Here is a 19871-nt window from a genome sequence, read left to right on the forward strand (position 1 = left end):
TATTTCGTGGTTGTTCCGTATTTCTATGTCCCTCTTCCCGTACTGGAGCGCCAGTGTCTTCTGAAATATGTAATTCTTGTATTACTTGTGCCAACTGATCTTGTACTTCCCGGATTTCTCTTTTATACTGTGTATTGATTTGATTTTGATTTTTTTTTTTTGAATTTTCTAATTTGTTCATACTCTTCAGTGTCAGTGAAGGCTACAGGTCTTGTGTCATTCAGATCATCATCTACCTTTGTAGATAAGTTAGTGAACTGATCTGAAACTTCGGCTACTTTATCCGATAGTGAAATTATTTCCTCTGTGTGTTTTTCTGAACCAAGTTTCAGAGTGTCCATTTGTGTTGAAATCGTATCTACCGTGTCCTTTAAGTTTTCCTGAGTTTTTGCAAGTTGCGTAACCGAGTCGGTAGATGCAACTGAGTCAATTTTAGCTTGCAAGGTCTCATGATTTTCACGAAAACTAGTTTGCAGTTCTTTTATGGATAATTCGTGATTCTGTAATGTATTTTCACGCCGCGAAAAAATAGGTTGGAAATGCTCACAAATTTGTGTTTTTACGTCATTACAGACTTTCTGACATTTCGATTCGATTGTATGTAACTCAGTAGTTAAATCTTCACGTGTTTGTTCAAGCGTATGTTCCACTGAATCTAACTTTTGAATCTTTTGTTCCATTGTGTCTAACTTTTGAAGCTTTTGCTGTGTTTGTCTCTGATTTTGTTCCATTGTGTCTAACTGTTGCTGTGTTTGTCTCTGATTTTGTTTCATGTGTTGAATTAATTGCAATAATAATGTATTAGTGCCTGGAATCTGTTCCTCTATGCTTTTCGGCAGCGCATTTGCACCGGCATCATTCACATTTTGACAAGCAGAAAATGTGTCTTGACTTATTTGAGAAAATGGTGAGGACGCAAAACCTGTATCTACAGTATTTGCAAGATTGTGTCCTGTCATTTCGGATTCCTGAGGCGAGCTTGTTGCCGACCTGTTCACTAATTGTTTCACTGCCTACACCATTATTTGCAGCCTGCTCCATTTCCCTATGCACAATTACCAAATTACTACTTTGAACATTAGTTAATTCATTACTCGGCGGCGCTAACACACTGCTTTCGTCTTCACTGTCATTTCTCAGTTTACTTTGGAGCCTAGTATTACGTTTTTCACACGCCATTATTGTCACGATATTTCACACGACAACACAGAAAAGCACAATTTGAAGAGCAAAATAAGAAAACACATTAACATAGCATTGAAAATAATATATCGTTAATTGCAAGCGCAGCTGCGAAATACTTGGTACAAATCTACATGCATGCCACAACTGTTTTACTGTACAAGAATGAAAAACCACAACTACAAAGGAAATCGGTAGGAGGACCACTCGGTAACAGGTCTCAGAAGCTTACAGAATAGGAAATTCGGATAAAGAACCGAAAATGACGTCACTACCGAGACTTGCCTACTACACCGATCGGTACGAACAATATAGAACACGGCCCCAGGCCACGGTTGTCCAGTCGTCCAGGGTCCAACCGATATAGTCACCAGCCCTGAAGAGGCGCTGCAGGTCATTTCTTAGTGTTAGAAAAGGAACTCGCATCGGTCGTCTGTTGCCATAGCCCATTAACGCCAAATTTCGCTGCGCTTTCCTAAAAGATACGTTCCTCGTACGTCTCACATTGATTTCTGCGGTTATTTCATGCTGTTTTCTTGTCTGTTAACACTGACAACTCTATGCAAACGCCTCGGTTCTCGATTGTTAAGTGAATGCCGTCGGCCACTGCGTTGTCAGTGACGGGAGGTCATGCGTGAAATTTGGTACTCTCAGCACACTCTTGACACTGTGGATCTCGGAATACTGAATTCACAAACAATTTCCGAAATGGAAAGTCTGTTAATTGTGTCATGCGGCCATAATCACGGTGGAATCTTTTCATATGAATCGACCGAGTTCAGATGACAGCTTCACCAATGCCCTGCCCCTTTATACCTTGCGCATGCGATACCACCGCCATCGGTATATGTGCCTGTATCGCTATCCAATGCGTTTTGTCAGCTCAATGTATAGCGAGTAAAATGCCACATATTTTTAGAACTATTTGTAGAACATGTTGAAGTTAAGCCATACTTCGTCGGTCTTGTAGCGTCGTGTACCTTGAAACAGAAAGTCTTTTATCGTGTAACGTGTGATACTTGCAGACGAACTGAGTTTCTTTAATGCAAAAAGTTTTATCTGTTTTGGAAATGGAAATGTGTGTTAGTTTCCAGTAGAGAAGCCACACGCCCACTTTTTATATCATACAAAACCAGTATAAGTTGTTCCTTACAGCCAGCGGATCAATCCTTTCAGTCATTTATGTATGGTAATTCAGCTTGACCGTATCAGACTTCCTTTTCAGATGGGCGCGCCATTTAAATTACTCCAGTGAACTACTCAGATTAACTTTACGCAAGCTCGGAAGTAGTGAGAAACAAAATTTCAGTCATTTGCATATCAACTGTTCCACAAACTTCCGTGCCTTCCAGAATTTGACGAAGTTAATTGTAATCTCTGATCTCGACCTCACTACATACTTCAATAACTTCCAAAAAATCTCATGACTGGATCCTCGAAATTAATCTTCTCTTGATGAATTCAGATTAAAATTCACAGTAATTTTCAAAATATTCAGTCACTTTAAAATTCTTGAAGAATAAGTAAGTAAATTTCCACACTGATTGACGCATTTTATTACAACATACGCCATACAACAACGTCAGTGTCAATCGTACGTGGTCAAGACAAGAACTAACTTAATCATAATTACATCTTCCACTAACAACATTGATAATCCATTATTATGTTTGTTAAAGACAATTAATTCCACTTAATTTTGGTACAAGTCAGAGGGCGATAACAGACGCCGACACAATCTTCTGCGCGACAGCCTTCGGTTGGTGGTTTAACAGCTGCCCCAACGACAGTTCTCTGTCGTTGGGGCAGCGTCGAAGACGCTGTCAACGTCGTATTAAGGCGCTTTCCTTCGGCATGAAATAGATACAAAAAAGCCATTTAACTACACAGTTCAAACTTGAAAATTACAAAAATAACATTAACAATAAACCTATTAAACATTCGACGTCATATACGCATAAAATACTATTACCTGCAAACTGAGCTGTAGGAGACATAGCGTAACTGCCTTGAAATTTGGTTCCACTACACATCTGGTTTAATTTCAAAATGTTTTTAACTTGCACTGGTTTTTGATAATATTCCTGCTTAATCTGATTTCACTTACTGATTATTGGTGAGTGGTAGACTAACAATGTGACAGATAGACGAGTGAATACAGTACTAAGAAGATATTTTCAATTGCAACGTTATTAAATTTCACTAGAATATTTTTTTCCTGGGAACATGACCGCTCTGTAAGTTGGAGCACGTTTCCACATTTGGAAAAACCTTAATTTTCCTGCAGTAATTTTTGTAATTTCATAAAAATTCCACAGCACATAAAAAGTGTATTCAATCATTTAAAACTAGAATAAGAAAATACATTAAACTTCTGTTACAGGGCCAGCTAGAGTCACTAGAATGAACAACATACGTAACCTCCTCACGTAATATTGTAAGTAATTTTCACTCATTTCTGCCAAGAAACACTTTTTTTTAAGTGCAAATAGTAGATATTGATGATGAGTATTGTGTACTTATATATATTCCAAATCCACTTAAAGAACGCAAGTACATCCACAATTATTTTACATATTCAGTGTATACAGGGTGGTCCATTGATAGTGACCGGGCCAAATATCTCACGGAATAAGCATCAAACGAAAAAACTACAAAGAACGAAACTCGTCTACCTTGAAGGGGGAAACCAGATGGCGCTTTGGTTGGCCCGCTAGATGGCGCTGCCATAGGTCAAACGGATATCAACTGCGTTTTTTAAAATAGGAACCCTCATTTTTATTACATATTCGTGTAGTACGTAAAGAAATATGAATGTTTTAGTAGGACTACTTTTTTCGTTTTGTGATAGATGTCGCTGTAATAGTCACAAACGTATAATTACGTGGTATCAGATAACATTCCGCCAGTGCGGACGGTATTTGCTTCGTGATACGTTACCCGTGTTAAAATGGACCGTTTACCAATTGCGGAAAAGGTTCAAAATGGTTCAAATGGCTCTCAGCAGTATGAGACTCAACTGCTTAGGTCATCAGTCCCCTAGAACTTAGAACTACTTGAACCTAACTAATCTAAGGGCATCACACACATCCATGCCCGAGGCAGGATTCGAACCTGCGACCTTAGCGGTCTCGCGGTTCCAGACTGTAGCGCCTAGAACCGCTCGGCCACTACGGCCGGCTGCGGAAAAGGTCGGTATCGTGTTGATGTGTGGCTATTGTGATCAAAATGCCCCACGGGCGTGTGCTATGCATGCTGCTCGGTATCCTGGATGACATCATCCAAGTGTCTGGACCGTTCACCGGCTAGTTACGTTATTGAAGGAAACAGGAAGTGTTCAGCCACATGTGAAACGTCAAGCACGACCTGCAACAAATGATGATGACCAAGTAGGTGTTTTAGCTGCTATCGCGTCGAATCCGCACATCAGTAGCAGACAAATTGCGCGAGAATCGGGAATCTCAAAAACGTCGGTGTTCAGAATGCTACATCAACATCGATTTCACCCGTACCATATTTACATGCACCAGGAATTGCATGGCGACGACTTTGAACGTCGTGTACAGTTCTGCCACTGGGCACAAGAGAAATTACGGGACGCTGACAGATTTTTTGCACGCTTTCTATTTAGCGACGAAGCGTCATTCACCAACAGAGGTATTGTAAACCGGCATAATATGCACTATTGGGCAACGGGAAATCCACGATGACTGCGACAAGTGGAACATCAGCGACCTTGGCGGGTTAATGTATGGTGCGGCATTATGGGAGGAAGGATAATTGGCCCCCATTTTATCAATGGCTATCTAAATGGTGCAATGTATGCTGATTTCCTACTTAATGTTCTATCGATGTTACTGCAAAATGTTTCACTGCATGACAGAATGGCGATATACTTCCAACATGATGGATGTCCGGCACATAGCTCGCGTGCGGTTGAAGCGGTATTGAATAGCATATTTCATGACAGGTGGATTGGTCGTCGAAGCACCATACCGTGGCCCGCACGTTCACCGGATCTGACGTCCACGGATTTCTTTCTGTGGGGAAAGTTGAAGGATATTTGCTATCGTGATCCATCGACAACGCCCGACAACATGCGTCAGCGCATTGTCAATGCATGTGCGAACATTACGGAAGGCGAACTACTCGCTGTTGAGAGGAATGTCGTTACACGTATTGCCATATGCATTGAGGTTGACGGACATCATTTTGAGCATTTATTGCATTAATGTGGTTTTTACAGGAAATCACGCTGTGCCCGCATCTCGTGGTCGTGCGGTAGCGTTCTCGCTTCCCACGCACGGGTTCCCGGGTTCGATTACCGGCGGGGTCAGGGATTTTCTCTGCCTCGTGATGGCTGGGTGTTGTGTGCTGTCCTTAGGTTAGTTAGGTTTAAGTACTTCTACGTTCTAGGGGACTGATGACCATAGATGTTAAGTCCCATAGTGCTCAGAGCCATTTTTTGAAATCACGCTGTAACAGGATTCGTTCTCAGAAATAATAAGTTCACAAAGGTACATGTATCACACTGGAACGACAGAAATAAAATCTTCAAACGTACCTACCTTCTGTATTTTAATTTAAAAGACCTACCTGTTTCCAAATGTTCGTCTAAAATTGTGTGCCATATGTTTGTGACTATTACAGCGCCATCTATCACAAAGCGAAAAAAGTGGTCCAACTAAAACATTCATATTTCTTTACGAACTACACGAATGTATAACAAAAATGGGGGTTCCTATTTTAAAAAACGCAGTTGATATCCGTTTGACTTATGGCAGCGTCATCTAGCGGGCCAACCATAGTGTCATCTGGTTTCCCCCTTCAAGCTAGACAAGATTTGTTCTTTGTAGTTTTTTCGCTTGACGCTTATTTCGTGAGATATTTGGCACGGTCACGATCAATGGACCACCCTGTATACAAGACCTTTAAATCGAACTGTTTAACTCATCGAATCAACACTTTCATATGATAAGTACTGTGATACTGCCTAGCTATAGAGATTGTTACAGGAACATACATCAGATACATCGATTCTTTACTTCGATTATAATTTTTCATGTACTTGTTTGCTTCGCTCATCTTTCACAACAGTATTATATTACTTCTGACTTCTTCCAGGACCATAGAATCATGCTATAATCACGAAATAAATCAAGAGGTTTCAACCCTATCTCTTGGTTGATTGTTTGATTCGGACTGTGATGCATGAATGGGTACAAATCTTTCTGAACAAGTTTCTTTCTAATATCTGATTATTGTTAACTTCTATTATTGAAGTTACGCTCTTACCACTTGATGGGGCTCTTGATGCCAGTATATTTTATAAAAATTGGCCCAGTTTGAATCAATTAATTACTGATAAAAATATCCGCCCCCGGTTGGTGAGTGGTCAGTGTGACAGAATGTCAATCCTAAGGACCCGAGTTCGATTCCCGGCTGGGTCGGAGATTTTTCTCCGCTCAGGGACTAGGTGTTGCGTTGTCCTAATCATCATCATTTCATCCCCATCGACGCGCAAGTCGCCGAAGTGGCGTCAAATGGAAAGACTTGCACCAGGCGAATGGTCTACCCGACGGGAGGCCCTCGTCACAGGTCACTCATAAAAATGAGTTTCATAATCTCAGTTAATTAAATACGCAACAGACAACGCTCACTGAAGTTATCATGAACCAGCGCAATCAGTACACAGGAGTAGGGGTTTGCTCATGTAGACAAGCTAACAGCTAACAAACCATGTCCCATTGTTACTCTGAATTATGTTTCTTTAACTTGTTAATTTATTCACTTTTCTCAACTGTTACTGATTACTGGCAGTTTATGCACTGAATGAGAATAGGAGGAGATCAGTCTACCACTTCAAGAGCAGCACTTGATTCCTGAGCAGCACAAAATTTTATTACAGCGTTAGCAATTTCTGTATCAGGTTCATTTACACTTTCTGATGATTCATATAGATTTGCATAATTACCATACTGATTCCCAGTTGGGATTGCTTTTGGTCTCCTATGGATGTCATAAAACTGCCACACTATAAGGTAGTGGGAAGTTGTTATTGCATGTGATTTCATAACAGTAAACAACATCGCTTTCACACTGGCATGCCAATATGCAGACTGATCACCGTAACTGCTGCCTTGTTTGAATGTACTATCGAAAGTAGTAGCAAAGCCAAACCTAACAGAGATGAGCAGGGAATTTTATAAGCTATATACTGTGGTGCCCTGCATAATTAATTAGCACAAAATCGTATTTAAATTAAAATTAAATGAAATGCCACCACATCATCAAGATTCTTACTGAGAGCCAAGTCAATTAAAATGAAGGAAAATTCCTAACACAAAAATAATTTAATAGGCAATTACAGCAGTTCAAAAATTCATTGAGCCAATTTATCACATTCTAAAGCCTCTCAGGGATGTAAAAAGAAATCATATTCCCAAGTGGTAGGCCATGTGGTTCCAACATCAATCACAAAGAAATAAACTAAAATATTCATTATAAATCAAAAAATTCACGCTCACTGAGCTTCTATTTCCCGCGGCAATTTCCTAACGTCAAGAAAACATAACACAAACCCTCATTATTAATCTCTACGTGCTACTTCCGAAAAGTGGCATGAAACACGTGGTCACAGATAAAGCACAAAGTAAACGACACTAAATACACAAAATATCACACAAGAATTACTGTAACCCAGTCTAAACGCCCTATAGCAAGTATTCAAGAATTATAAACCCGCGTAATATCATGAATTGATGAAGGTTAAACCTCACTTACGCAGTTGTCACGAGCTAACTCGTTACCAAATTACAAACGTGTACCCCAAAATTATGAAAATGATGCCATAAAATATCCTAACTAACTTTCTATTATTTATAGCAAACACTGCACGTCGATGAACATTCGCAGGCTTTGAATTTCAGCTGCTTCAGGCTCGCTTACGCCTTTGGAGTGAACATGTGCTCTGCACGAACACGCAAAGAAATGACCATTAAAATTAAAATAAAATTCACAAAAACCGTACATAGTAATTCAATATATCGCCCGTTCTCTCAACCCAGCAGATCTCAGTTATTAATATTCACAAAAGAGGTGCTCAGCTTATGGCCAACACCAAGTTCTAACGGTTGTGACCACGTTTATGACAATGATTTAATTTTGTAAGGAGCACATTGTGCTCATGTGGGAGCGATCTAGATGCTTGTAAAACAATAAACTTGTAGCCAAGATAGCAGGAATAAAAAGAATGCCTAAGTATTGTACAGCCAGGGCCAATGTCTCCCTGGTCAAACTACCGGGGAGGGGAGGGGAAGAGGAAGTCTGTTGTTGGCTCAACTACCTGACGCCCTCTAAACTATCGATACCTTCTGAAATCTCTGCAAACCTGTATGTTTAGCTTGCCCACAGGTTTTTTTAGCATAATCACCACCTTCTACCAATCTCTTGTTAGTACTATCCTTCTATCACCCCAACATATTTTATTCACTCATACTCTCATGGAGGGGTAAAATGGGGATGTAGGAAGTGGGACAAATAAAAATAAAACACAGATGTGAGCGTTCTCAGATTCAGAGGTATGGTATGTCAAAATAAAGTCGAGTAGCTTCTTCTTGTGTTACACTAAATTCCAATGATCAACTCAGTGATCCTCTCATGATATTAGCCAGCAAGGCTTAAATGGAGCGTGCTAACAGGACAACTTCAAAGTTGTTTGATCAACTTCAGCATTACATAAAACTCGATCCTGGTGTAGGGTAGTGCAACACAAGTTCTCGTGGATACTCAGGCATATTTCTCAAAGGGTTTCAAAGACATCGGGTATGAATAGTATATCAGTCTTTAGATAAGTTGTAATATCTCCTATCCATTGTATGTTCAAGACCAAAATCAAATAAAGTTCATTTGGAAAATATCAATGACTTATTCCACACTCATTTAGTATACCATAGTACTTTTCTAGGAGATAGTTGAATTTTTTAAACTTTTTTCTTACTATCTTGGTTCTTATAAGGATGAACACCTTTTCGTGTCATCCACAGTCCTCAAGCTAATCCAGCTTTCATTTCTTTTTCCAACTCAGGAACTGAACTTAACTCGCTGCGCCTCATTGTGATATATACAGGGTGTACATGAAGTCTGGGAACACTTTGTATTATTTATTGCACAAGCACTAAACACTGTACAGATGTCATACAGATTGCACTTTGAAGAGAAACTCTGAAATTTTTTTTAGAAAAATTCGATATGCACGACACGCCGATTTCTTTGGACTACTTATGACTGTCCCTTGTACGCGCTCCACATCCACTTCACTCACACTGGGACGTCCACTTCTCTTTGCCGGGCACAATCAATCCGTCCTAACGAATTTGTTGTGCTAGTGGTAAATGGCCTTTCTTGTTGGTGGCTTCTTACCGTATTTGTTTCTAAACATCCGTTGAACAGCTGTAGCACACTTGTTTTTGTCGAACTCCAACACACAGAAAGCTCGCTTTGCACTTGAACTCGCCATGTTTGCGACTATCGCTAACTATCGGCAAATTACCAAACTACGCTGTGGCGGTATACATGGAAAAAACTTTCGGGGTTTCTCTTCTAAAGGACATGTGTATGATATCTATGCAATGTTTGGTTCTTGTGCAATAAATAATTGAAAGTGTTCCCGGACTTTATGTACACCATGCACTTTACATCGTGTGCTCTCTGTGTATCAGTTATTTCCGTTTATGCTTGTTCCCAGTAGGTGGCAATATTTGCTTGGGGAAAGCTGTTTATTGGAGTGTCAGCATGTCCTTAAGAAATAAAGGTAATTTCTGTTTGTTTGGACCATAATGTGTTAATAAAATTCAGTAATATGTTAATATAACTTACACTGTCGAATAAGAGATTATTCCCATTTCATCGCAACAATACAACGTTCTTTGATGTAGCACTGGGTCTACATTCGGGAACGATCTATTTTCACTTTCCAGTGACATATCTTTATTAATTTTTATGTGTTTAATAAAAGTTTTCTGAGTATTGCACACTTATCAGTTATTTTCTAACATAAATATTATTCACTTTGAACATGACCTCTAGTTCTAGTGAATCACATAAATTTTTAATATAGTGCTTTGGTCTTACTTTGTGCCACAACAGACCATGGACCACCAATGTAAACTTTTCAGTCATAAAATCTAAGCCCAGCACTGAGGACGTTATAATGAACTCCAGTTTGTCTTCAGAGGAGTACACTGTATTTTCTACAATTGCTGTCTCTCAAAAAGTCTGATGATTGTCTACTGATGAAGCCACGAATCTAGATCTGCTTATAAAGCTCATCTACACACTTTAGTTTTTTTCACAAAGCTTATACACTTTACTTTATTAATTGGGATCAGATAAATCATTTCGTCGTCATATCCTAACGCTTTCACAAACTGAATTGTGGCTGTTTTTGAATTTTGAATGTAATGTATCACAGGTCTTGTAGCTGGGCGGCTTCTGAAGAATGCTCTTTGTGTTTTTGATTGTTGCTCAGAAAGCCGTGAAACTGGACAGGCTTTCTAGCTACAATCATAATCAGAAAAGAGCAAAATATCATCATGTACACCTGCTGGCAGAGATCTTGGAATATCCAGAATGTAAGTTTTATTTGCAGTTTATGCCAAAATATATGCTCATGCCCGTAAATCTCTTAGCCGGACAACAGTCGGTCAGCAACGCAGATGCATGATACTGAGTTGTGTGTTATATGTGTCTGGTCATGTGCTTTCTAAACGCACGGAATCTGTCAGCTGCTGACATGTATTATAAAATTTACGAACTGGTGAAGAGATACAAGGTTTTTCAGCTGTACACTCCGCCAGAAATAACAGCCAGTTATTTCTGTTGAAGCAGTGAAGTGGATACAGCGCATCACGTCAGTTTTTCCATTTATATTGGGAACACACAGAAGATAAAATATTATTTCAGAAATTAAACTGCCCGTTTCAGTTTTCGAGCCCTATTGAAACTAGATAAAAATATTCACCTACAAATGGGATACACTGTTATTACCTGTAGTTGTAATGGACAGTAGCTAAGAGAAAATGTTCTGTCAGCGATCTTTTCAGTTAAATGGTCAAAGACCAAACTTTCCACGGGAAGGGCACCAGAGTATGCTCCAGATTTTATTCAATTTCTTTTTCTTTTTGTTGTAACAGATCAATTTTTCTTCCTCGGCGGTTGGGTGACTGACCCATCCAACTATACTACATGAAACATATCCCTCCTTAATGATGATATGTGTTAAATTTACCACATACATGTGACAATATTTTGGCTATAAAGCAGAGGGTTATTTCCAGCAGTAGATGTGATAAAACTAGCTATAAACTCTGCTGTTAATCCCACCTTATGGAATTGCTCCGAGTTATGCGTGGGTGGTGATGATGGTGGGGCCAGCCACAGTTTAATAAATGTTGCAGATAAACAACAACTGATTACCAGTAAACACAGCAGCAGTAGGAACGCAAAGGTATTGTTTGATTGTATTACCGAATTTCGATCCGCCGTTTGCAACTGAGTTAGAGAAGGCAAAAAAACTAACATAGTAGCCCTCCAGCGAGTTTTGAACTGTCAGATAGTATAGTCTTCATATAACATGACAACATTCGCTCCACTACGCCAGCGAGACACTCCCATATTTGTGTGAATATGGAATTTGTTTACTGCTGAACATAGTAAAATTTGAGTTTCTTTACATGTTATCTCTCTCCATTACACATTCCTATTTTTACGGTATTCCTGAAAGGTTACTCCTATGACTGTATGTGGGGCTATATTTTTTGAAGTCAATAGTAACATCTTATTGCTCTGAAATTTCGAGCAAGCTAATTAAGCAGTTAATTTTCTCATGGTCAAATAAATATTTGTTATAAACTAATATTGCTGAGTAAAAATGTTATATTTCATTTAAATTTTAGTCCTGACAGCGTAATGCATGCTTAAAGGCCCCATTTATTGGCACACCGTTGCCTTTGCTTCCACTGACAAAATTTTTTGCCCGTGGCGTTGGTAGCCAAAACATTCTCACACAGAGGAAGGGAGGTGGATGCTGTCGCAGTCTGAGGCACAATATGCTGTTAATGAGGACGCAGCACGCCGAGGTACATCACGATATTGAGATTATAGAGAATGTGCTATCCATCTGGATCGTGTAACAACTCTAGTCCATGATAATGTCCACATGATAACGTCAATACATCCCCTTTTTTAGAGTAGGTGCAACTGATACACGATACAGCTTTTCTAGGTTAGTAGCTCAGTGAACAAAGACCAAAGAGGGTCAAATTGGGGAAAAAACTTGTGTAGTAGTAAATTTTTGTACTGTGCTAGAAGGGAGTGCTATGATCAACATACTAAAAATCCTGATCGGTGGAGTGCGAGCGTGGGCATGAGGGGGCATTTAAAGGCCGCTTTTTTATGTTTTTCTTGAATAACTCTTTAATGGTATAAAATTTATGATTGTTGTTAAATGAGGTGGGTTAAATGTGTGTGTGTGTGTGTGTGTGTGTGTGTGTGTGTGTGTGTGAGTGTGTGTGTGTGTGTGTGTCTGTGTGTGTGCAGTAGAGGCGTTGTTGTTGTGGTCTTCAGTCCAGAGACTGGTTTGATGCAGCTCTACATGCTACTCTATCCTGTGCAAGCTTCTTCATGTCCCAGCACCTACTGCAACCTACATCCTTCTGAATCTGCGTAGTGTATTCATCTCTTGGTCTCCCTCTACGATTTTTACCCTCCACGCTGCCCTCCAGTACTAAATTGGTGATCCCTTGATGCCTCAGAACATGTCCTACCAACCGATCCCTTCTTCTAGGCAAGTTGTGCCACAAATTTCTCTTCTCCCCACTTCTATTCAATACTTCGTCATTAGTTATGTGATCTACCCATCTAATCTTCAGAATTCTTCTGTAGCACCACATTTCGAAAGCTTCTTTTCTCTTCTTTTCTAAACTATTTATCGTCCACGTTTCACTTCCATACATGGCTACACGCCATACAAATACTTTCAGAAACGACTTCCTGACACTTAAATCTATACTCGATATTAACAAACTTCTCTTCTTCAGAAACACTTTCCTTGTCATTGCCTTTCTACATTTTATATCCTCTCTGCTTCGACTATCGTCAGTTATTTTGCTCCCTAAATAGCAAAGCTCATTTACTACTTTAAGTATCTCATTTCCTAATCCAATTCCCTCAGCATCACCCGTTTTACTTGGACTACATTCCATTATCCTCGTTTTGCCTTTGATGGTGTTCATCTTATAGCCTCCTTTCAAGACACTGTCCATTCCGTTCAACTACACTTCCAGGTCCTTTGCTGTCTCTGACAGAATTACAATGTCATCGGCGAACCTCAAAGTTTTTGTTTCTTCTCCGTGGATTTTAATTCCTACTCCGAATTTTTCTTTTGTTTCCTTTACTGCTTGCTCAATATACAGTTTGAATAACATCGAGGATAGCCTACAACCATGTCTCACTCCCTTTCCAACCACGGCTTCCCTTTCATGCCCCTCGACTCTTATAACTGCCATCTGGTTTCTGTACAAATTGTAAATAGCCTTTCGCTCCCTGTACTTTACCCCTGCCACCTTAAGAATTTGAAAGAGAGTATTCCAGTCAACATTGTCAAAAGCTTTCTCTAAATCTACAAATACTAGAAACATAGGTTTGCTTTCCTTAATCTGTCTTCTAAGATAAGTCGTAGGGTCAGTGTTCCAACATTTCTGTGGAATCCAAACTGATCTTTCGCGAGGTCAGATTCTACCAGTTTTTCCATTCGTCTGTAAAGAATTCGTGTCAGTATTTTGCAGCCATGACTTATTAAAGTGATATTTCAGAAATTTTCACATTTGTCGACACCTGATTTCTTTGGGATTGGAATTACTGTATTGTTTCTGAAGTCTGAGGGTATTTCACCTGTCTCATACATCTCGCTCACCAGATGGTAGAACGTTGTCAGGGCTGTCTCTCCCAAGGCTACCAGTAGTTCTAATGGAATGTTGTGTACTCCCGGGGCCTGTTCTTGACTTAGGTCTTTCAGTGCTCTGTAAAACTCTTCTCGCAGTATCATATCTCCCATTTCATCTTCATCTACATCCTCTTCCATTTCCATAATATTGTGCTCAAGTACATAGCCCTTGTATAGACCCTCTATATACTCCTTCCACCTTTCTGCTTTCCCTTCTTTGCTTAGAAATAGGTTTCCATCTGAGCTCTTGATATTCATACAAGTGGTTCTCTTTTCTCCAAAGGTCTCTTTAATTTTCCTGTAGGCAGTATCTATCTTACCCCTAGTGAGATAAGCCTCTACATCCTTACATTTGTCCTCTAGCCATCCCTGTTTAGCCATTTTGCACTTCCTGTCGATCTCATTTTTGAGACGTTTGTATTGCTTTCTGCCTTCTTCATTTACTGCATTTTTATATTTTCTCCTTTCATCAATTAAATTCAATATTTCTTCTGTTACCCAAGGATTTCTACTAGCCCTCGTCTTTTTGCATACTTGATCTTCTGCTGCCTTCACTACTTCATTCCTCAGAGCTACGCATTCTTCTTCTACTGAAGCTCTCCCTGAAACTCTGTACAACCTCTGGTTTAGTCAGTTTATCCAGGTCCCATCTACTTAAATTCCCACCTTTTTGCAGTTTCTTCAGTTTTAATCTACAGTTCACAACCAGAGTCCACATCTGCCCCTGGAAGTGTCTTACAATTTAAGTCCTGGTTCCTAAATCCCTGTCTTACCATTATATAATCTATCTGAAACCTTCCAGTATCTCCAGGCCTCTTGCATGTATAAAACCTTCTTTTGTGGCGTATTAAGGGATAAATTGTGTATTGTGTTCTGGGTGCGTAACAGAGTAGAGCTAGGGGTAGGGGAGGGATGGATGGTATACGTTTGAGGGAAGGCAGGTCGTCTATCAATGGTCATGCTCTTCCTCCCTTCTGCAAACGGGAGCGTAAGCACGTGATAACCCTTTCTATCCCACTACGCCACAAAAAGCAACTAAACGGTTGTTTAACAAAGTTATACTGACTGCACAGCGCACCTTATGATTCACTGGCGACACGGTGCGCACACATGCCCAAGAGGTACCTCCCACGAAGTTTGTTAACATTATGTGAATAATGAAAGAAACGCATATGGATTGAATCTACGTAAATCTTTGCACACTGATGTACACTGCCAAGAGAGAAATGATAGTCATCCTGAACGCCAACCGCAGCGTTCTTCTGGGAAAGGCAACCTCCATCTCGATGAGCGCTGCTCGCTTTGCAATTTACAGACTACACGTACCCAGCATTTCCTGCCCAATTCTCATATGTGAGTAGATAAAGTAACTCTACTAAGCTCTTACTTACGTAGTGGACCCCTTTTTAGTTTACTAATGAGTATTTATTTGCACTTGTTGTGTGGGTTCCTGTAAGTAATGGCTTAGAAGTATTTAATCCGTGTGATGTCGTCAGAGATGTGCGTAGTGTTGGTGAGAAAGACATTGAATTGGTAGATGTGCCACGTTGCTACTGACTATCTTTGTCATCGAACTGTAAAGAAGTGTAAATCTGTTGTAATGACTTGGTGGTGAATTAATGAATGACCAGAAAAGTTACTGCACTTCTCTCATATTAATTGTGTTACTGACGAACTGCATAAATCTCGTCCATTCAGGAATTTCTGGCAATTGTAGACTGAACTGCACTGACTAAAGCAACTTTCCACACATCCCCTTTATATTTTGCAAGCTGGATTTTAATATGTCTGACGGGCTGGGAACTATCGTGTTCGAGTCTATAAAATAATCAGTTGTAACGCATTGCTTCACTTATCTCAAGTTGCGCAACACCTAGATGATTTGCTACTGTTATAGAGAGAGCCAATTTAAGCCTCTGTGCCTCTTCAGATGTTGGGACACCCGAAGCTGTGGTGATGTATTTGACACATCCTGCGCTGTGAAAAGTATTCCAGCCGTTGATAGTTTAGGCAATGAAATCGATATTGTTGAATACGTAATGGCAACATGTTAAACCCGGTGCAGGCTATTCAGTGCGGTAGGCAACTGACATCTCCAGCTGTTGACCTTTCTTGCATAATAGCTCACTTTAATACTGCAAATACGCATTCAGTAAACTGAAAACAACTTCAATGAATTTATTTTGGCTGCTCACATAAGAGAGCTAGACAGGAAATGCTGGGAAGTATTGTCTATGAACTGAAAAGCGAGCAGTGCTCGTGGTGGGAGAGGTTGCCTTTGGCAGAAAAACGCTGCCGCTGCAGTACACGTTGAATAAGAATCAATTTCTCCCTCATCAGCGTACATCAGTGTGCAGAGATTTACATACATTCAGTCCATATGCGTTTCTTGCATTAATATTATTAGTAACGCGTACCTGTAATCCATGTAGTCTTCGCGGAAAATACCACCTGGGCTTGTTGAAACTACCTCTTTAATTATTTATATTAAATACTGACCTACAGAATTTTCTCTGACAAAGACAACTCACACTTAACCTATTCATTTATTACCCTCAATGTACAAGCTCAATGCAATCTGACCGCTATACGTTGACAACATGGCTTCCAATAATTAACACAATGAATGACCCTGAATTGCAATAAATCCTAACAATAATACAAATCAAAAAAATATGAAATTAAAGAAATATGAAACTACTTCCAACTCTGTTAATTGCCTAAACTCATTTCAATCACAAATCCCAACAGTGCAAACCCCATTCATGTTTTATAAGTCACTTACCTCTCAGAAAATCTTCGTAACACGAACTACAGCAATTACAGCAAGTAGCAACTACAGCCAGCTAAATAAAAAGATTCTAACTGCTGTAGACTCTAACTACTAGAAAGCATATAATCACCGAAAGAAAGATTTTGTTGAAGAACAAACAATGTACTTAGAAAATTTTACGTTATTCTTGTGACATCCAGCTGCAAAAATTCCAACTGCTCAAACATTATCAACCAAACATCCATCATCATACATTTCCTTGGGTATTTTCTTATAAATATATCATTTCATCTCACTTTACAATGCATGTCCTACCAATGCAGAGTCTCCACTAAGAATATCATGTTCATACACATCCCTATCCATTCGCTAACCACAAGTCCGTCCAACCACAGAATCTCTTGCTGAGGGCGCAGACCGTTGTCAGCGCTATTAACACACTCTATAGTGCTGCCACCGTACAAACAGGATATTTACACTGTATGCACAATGCATCACCAGTGATTCATAAGGCGCGCTGCGGAGAGTGGGTAGAGAGTGTAGAGAATTGCCTACTCACTCTTCTGTTTACAGACATTCTGAGGTGTGGGGTTGATCTGTTATTCTGTTATTCTGCGCAACGGATTAATCTGAGATGTACCCTTTACCCTGTGGCTCCTGCAAGATGCAATTTCCACTCCCACACTACTACAGAAGTCAGACAGACGCTCCTAACGTTGTAAAGAGAAATGCCTGAAAAACTTACAGCAATAAACATCTTCTGGAGTCGTCCGCTATAAGGAAATGACACAAGAATTCACAAAATTTCTTACGTAACCAGTGGGATACTTGGGTATTGGAGTAGTGCTAGTTAGTGTAAGAAAAACATGAAACTAACGAAAGTTATTATTTATTTTGCAAAAACTCTGAGAAATCACAATGGCACTTTTAGATATGAATTGAACAAGTTATATCCTGGTTCTTTTCGGAATGTGAAGTTACCTCTCAAGGATAGGATTCGCTAATGAAATTTCTATACAAAGTTTAAGATGGTTGTTGATGTGGCAGAATGGTTGAGAGGCGCACCTACTCAACTTGAATAATTATCATTCGGAATGTTGCTAGGTACAGTCGAGGCTGTCGCGTGTGAAATGCAGTGAAGTGTACTGTTGTGGAGGAAATTTGGGGCTCGCAATAGCTGTAGCGCACAATACCGTAAGCTGCGATGATTGCTGTCTGCACCGCTCGCTGCTGACAAATAAGATAACTCTCGTTCTATCTGGATTGAGCTTTGACAATCAAACTCTACCTATGCCTTGATGAAGTCAAGGATTCCTATTCGCCCCTAGTCTAACTGTTGGCGTGGTATACCGGTCAGAAAACCAGTCCACCGCGATGCCACTCAAAATTCGCTCCCAGGCGTTTAACCATAACTCTGTCTGTTCACACAGCACAATAAGTGTGTCAGCCAACACAGTGAACAACGCTTAATCGCAAGGACTCAATATAGAGTAGCACTTCGATTCGCTCTCGACAGAGGTGCTCTCCCAGTGAAGTACTGAGGAGAGACTTGTTCCTCGCTCCAAGAGCGACAACGGAATGACGGCTCTCCATGCCAGACATGAAGGGGTATATCTTTCGATCTCTTCCATTATTCCTTCAGCTCAAGGCGTCAGAAATATCGTCTGCCAATCAGCATTGCTCTTCTAAAACGGGAGAATGACGTTTCTTTTAAAGCGACCAATCCGGAAACCTGTAGCATTGGCGTTTGGCGTTTGCTGTCTTCCTGTGAAAATCTCTGAAACTGCATGCTATGTGTAAAGAATGCGTAGGCTAGCCGCTCCCACACAATGTAGCGGAATTTGCTCTTAAGCCGAACACGAGGTCGTTCCCCCTTTTCACTCGGGCCCACGCTGTCCACTACATGGGCGGTCACTGGCTGACATAGGCTGGGTCGTCCTCTGAAGGGACTGGTGTCCCGTTGTGCGGTTTCTCTGCCGAACTAAAAGCTTCTGTGACCGTCATGTCTGGAATGTATGTGTGTATGCCAGCCTCGGGTATTTCAACCACGGTGTGCTTAAATTGTTAATTGCATATCGTTTATATGAATTCATACAACGTTGACTTTATCTTATCGTGTTTGGGTTTGAATGAAGTGTCTTGATCTGCGGAATATGATTGTGAGGGCAGAATATATAAGCAATGAAGGTCAGGAGACCATGATGTCTTACAAAATAAGAATGAAGGGAGAACACGACCACAATCCGATGGCCTGCCTTCCTTCAAGTGTACATCTTCCACTCCCCAACCACGCTGTTGCACCCCCAGAACTGATTCCACTACTGTACTTAGGTGTGGTACATACATTTAATATTTGTTCTTAACCAACTTAGCTTAACAACAAACATTAATTTTATACTATTAAAAGAAATTTTTAATAATCTGCTATCTTTCATTCCTGCGACGTGGAAAATATTAGCCCTAGAGAAAAATGAACAGGGCTTTTTGGAGGAAATTTAATTTACGAGTCAGTGCTGGAAAGTAATGCCTCCAATTTTTATATGAAAACTCTTGAAGCTTTTTAAATAAAACAAACGTTTTTAAAATTGCAGATAGTTGTTCTTCATGTCTACATATTTGTTTCATAGTATGCACTACCAGTCAAAGTTTTCGATCACCTGTCACAACCGATTTTTGGTTAAACCATGAATTTCGATTTGAATATTCTATTATATCCCCATTCTGACAGTAAAACACCTATAAACATGTAAAGACTGAGCACCTATGTTGTGTATTTGACTGGCTGTTTTGTATAGGGGCGCTAATGGGTCTCCACAACAGGACTGACATGTCTTTACCTAAGACGGTTCTGTTCAAATAGGCCTCATTCCTTCAGCTGTCTCTGTAGCAACCAGTCTTCATTAGTTTACAGTA

At 40.0% G+C, this 19871-nt stretch overlaps 1 long non-coding RNA gene across 1 annotated transcript in view; it reads left to right on the top strand.

The window, feature by feature from the left end:
- Positions 1-19871, top strand: part of LOC124721156 — a 178347-nt gene that overhangs the window by 119733 nt on the left and 38743 nt on the right. The window contains exon 2 of the long non-coding RNA XR_007006280.1: positions 3566-3619. This is a non-coding gene — a long non-coding RNA (uncharacterized LOC124721156). The remainder of the gene's footprint in view (positions 1-3565; positions 3620-19871) is intronic.

Source organism: Schistocerca piceifrons, chromosome X (assembly GCF_021461385.2).
Source record: "Schistocerca piceifrons isolate TAMUIC-IGC-003096 chromosome X, iqSchPice1.1, whole genome shotgun sequence".
Lineage (NCBI taxonomy): Eukaryota > Metazoa > Arthropoda > Insecta > Orthoptera > Acrididae > Schistocerca > Schistocerca piceifrons.